Source organism: Glandiceps talaboti, chromosome 9, assembly GCF_964340395.1.
Source record: "Glandiceps talaboti chromosome 9, keGlaTala1.1, whole genome shotgun sequence".
Taxonomy (NCBI): domain Eukaryota; kingdom Metazoa; phylum Hemichordata; class Enteropneusta; family Spengelidae; genus Glandiceps; species Glandiceps talaboti.
In genome coordinates this window covers 7,103,716-7,107,376 of record NC_135557.1, presented here as the reverse complement: position 1 = coordinate 7,107,376, position 3,661 = coordinate 7,103,716, and positions in this window count along the sequence as shown.

Here is a 3,661-nt window from a genome sequence, read left to right as displayed (position 1 = left end):
TTCTTGGTAATCATACCACATTTATATAATGTGACGTCATACCATGCCTCTCAAGAACCCACTGTTTACTTAAATACCTATATTTCTTGGATCGGTGTTCCTTTAAGACGTCACTATTCATTAGAACGTTGTACTAATTGTAAACAACTTTTCAATATCGCTTCAGATAAATCGACGTCTGTCTAGAAGTCAGCCCAGGGACGCAGATGGAATTCTCTTCCCGGCTAGGCTGGTCCACACACTGCCAAGGCTGGTCAACGATCGGTATCCTGTGACATTGGGCCTGAGTGGTAGAGATTGACCTATCTGGTAAAGGTAGCTATATTTGAAGGAAAACGGGGAGAAATTGTGACTAGACATGTACACAGTAGAAAGTTTTGTTTTTCGTTTGCTTGTTGTGCTTTGCGAGTGACGTCACCGCTTTATAATCCGTAGCCCTATGCACGAATACAGAAAGACTATAAATATACACTTACACCAAACGAAACTAGTATTGTTATATGTAGCATATCACACAGGTGATGGCACCATAATTTTCGGATATACTCTATCTCTCTCTCTCTGTAATCAAAATAGGGTAAGCACCGAATGAGGTTGCATGTACTGCCACTTGAGAAAAGACCCTCTATCAGAGACTCCACCCTACTATTAGAAAAAAATTCATCAACGTCCTTTCATAGCTTATGCCATGTTCTAATGATATGTTTGTGTATGTGTTTAGCTAGCCGATAGTTGACGTGCCGTCGTCGTAACATATGTCGTGGTAAAACATTAAAAAGTAAAGCTACTAAAAATGCAACTTAGATATTTGCCGATTATTTATGAACGAACAGAATCATACTGCTTGATGTTTTGACGATTTGTGAAACGGACGTCTTCCATATAATGGATATATCTGCTTTGACGTAAAGTTCTCTGAGGTGTATCAAATGATATATAGCGTAGAATATTTGCTTTGAATTCGACTGAGTGGTCTTATTCCTATGTATGGCGTAATTCTATCAATGTCATGGCACAAAATAGGTGTAATGTAACGGAAAGGTAGATCACTTAACATTTTTGACAATACGGCTTATTACTTACTATTTATATGTGTGGGGGATATATGAATGTTTGTGTGTGTAAGTGTGTGTGTATATGTATGTATGTATGTATGTATGTATGTATGTATGTATGTATGTATGTATGTATGCATGTATGTATGTATGTATGCATGTATGTATGTATGTATGTATGTATGTATGTATGTATGTGTGTGTGTGTTGTTTTGTGTGTGTGTATATGTGTGTGTTACCGCTCAGCATACTCTGCAAATCAACTTATATTTAGCAATGTTATAGGTTTGTGTGTGAATTTTGTGATAAAATATTTATTTTGCTGCCGTAAATCGTGTTGTGGGAAACCAAAGATATACAGTTTTTCTTGAGGTTCATAACACTACAGATATTAGATTTGACGAATTGTCGGTATGATGACGAACTGTTACAGGCTAACTTACAGACTGCACGTGCCGAAGAGTTTTGGTATTTTAGTGGGTTTTTTCTGTGCTTGTGAACAAAAGCTATTGTTTAAATCAGGGTCTCAAACGCGAAACACTCTGAAATGGTTGTTGTAGCGAAGTTATATTAACATTTACGAATTAATCTCAAGTTGTTTGATTTCTTTTGAAAGAGATGTTAATTTTTTTATATTTTACTGTAGAGTGTGTGTACAGGAAGTCAGTTTAACGAAGTCGAATTATATTATAACATCTTTCTACTTCAACTCCACTGACTTATGTAAAAAAAAAATTTGAGAAACAAACTCATTGCATTTTATACAGTGCGTTGCAGATTGTTGTTCACTCTCTCTGTGTTTGTGCTCCAACCATACAGGAATAAGAAATTGTACATGCTACACTTATTAAGATAGCAAGATTGAATGAATACATTTGTCTAAATAAAATGAACTAGCCATGCCACATCGTGCAGACATAACACGCATTAAGCATTAGGCGTCGGCGTGTCTGTGTTTAGTTATGGTACATTTAATTACTTGATTATATTCAAATTATATGTAGCAAGAACTTGCGATCCTGCTAGAATGTACAATGTGTTATTCGTGTCTGTGTGGCTGCATCAAACAGAGCCAGTGAACACTAGCCTGTAATGAGCAGTCATAAAACGTTGTTGTGAAATTGTTGTGAAATACGTTGTTGTGAAACGTTGTTGTGAACTATGTATAGCCATGGAGGTATTATACCTCCATGGTATAGCGAAAATGATGTAGGCTTGGTTTTTCACTGATGGTACAATACGTTTATGAGACAGAGTTAGACATGTCTCAACTCTAGACTAACAATAACAGAGACACAATAAACACAGCATGATACTTTGCCCAATCACATTGAACACTGAGAAGCATTGCTTCTTTCACAGTCTAGTAAAATCGGGCGTCTAATGAACTTGATGATTTTAATGGCTACAATTATTTATTTTCTGGTAATCACCATTTCAACTTGACTACCTCTACACCTCGATTGTGCACGGTCATGCACCTATGTTATTGTTTTCTGTTGCATTAGAAGTTGTCTGAGGGTGTGTATTAAATGTCGTATCATGTGAGTGAAACACCAAGCCTACATCATTTTTGCTGTAAAACATATATAGCCTATAGTTCTAGTTACTTTCTAGACCAACTGTATTTTGTTTAGTCTATACTTCAGGTACGACATTTGTGTCATGCTATCAGTTACCACTTTGGTTTAGAAGCCTGATAGGACTGAACACCGCGTATCTTATAGTCGATATTTTGATAGACACCAAATATTTAGTAGTGTTCTTTATGATCAAAATCGAGTCAATAACTTTTATTAGTCCGTCCAGAACCAGACTCGTTTGGTTGTTTTAAACAAAATGTTATGTTTTCAGCCGCAATGAGAGAAACTTTAATTTGCATTCAAAGATACGTACAACTTTGTACCAGGAAAGATATTTATAGATCAGCATTGTTTTTTTGACACACTGCTTTTTAACAACTTTAAATGTACAAGTATCCCACAATGTGGAAGAAATTCAAGTATATGTTGAATCATATAATTGATGATGGTCCAGAAATGGAGGGACGCAAGAATTCATCACTGGGTCAATATGTAATGCAATCTTTGCATAATTTTACAAATGAAATTATTAATATCTCACCAATAAATGAAAATACTAAGATATACGTGTGTGCTTGTCATTGTTGTATGCATTAGTCATCTCAGATGGTAGTTCACTTCAAATCAGTTCTTTTTCCTCCACTAACTACAGCCGTGTATTATAGCAAAATAGAATGTCAAACTCTGGAAGACATGCCCTCAGACAAAACCGTAGTATCTAAAACAGCGATGGTGACATCATATCCTTTGATATAATACATGATGTACGCTGTAGGTAGCTGTTAGTGCGGTTGAGTGGTTAACAGGATGACGACGTCATGCTCATATGCAAATGATATAGGAGGTATTTTCCAGTGATTACAGTCATGTATAACTCTGTCAACTTGCTAAAATTAAAACTGACGCATCCGGCATTTTCCGAAATGGAACAAAAATGCTCTGATGACGACATTGTCAGTTGTGTCATACATTGGTCCTCTATGAATGGGAGATTTGTTTATAGAAAGTATGTTGGGTTGGACA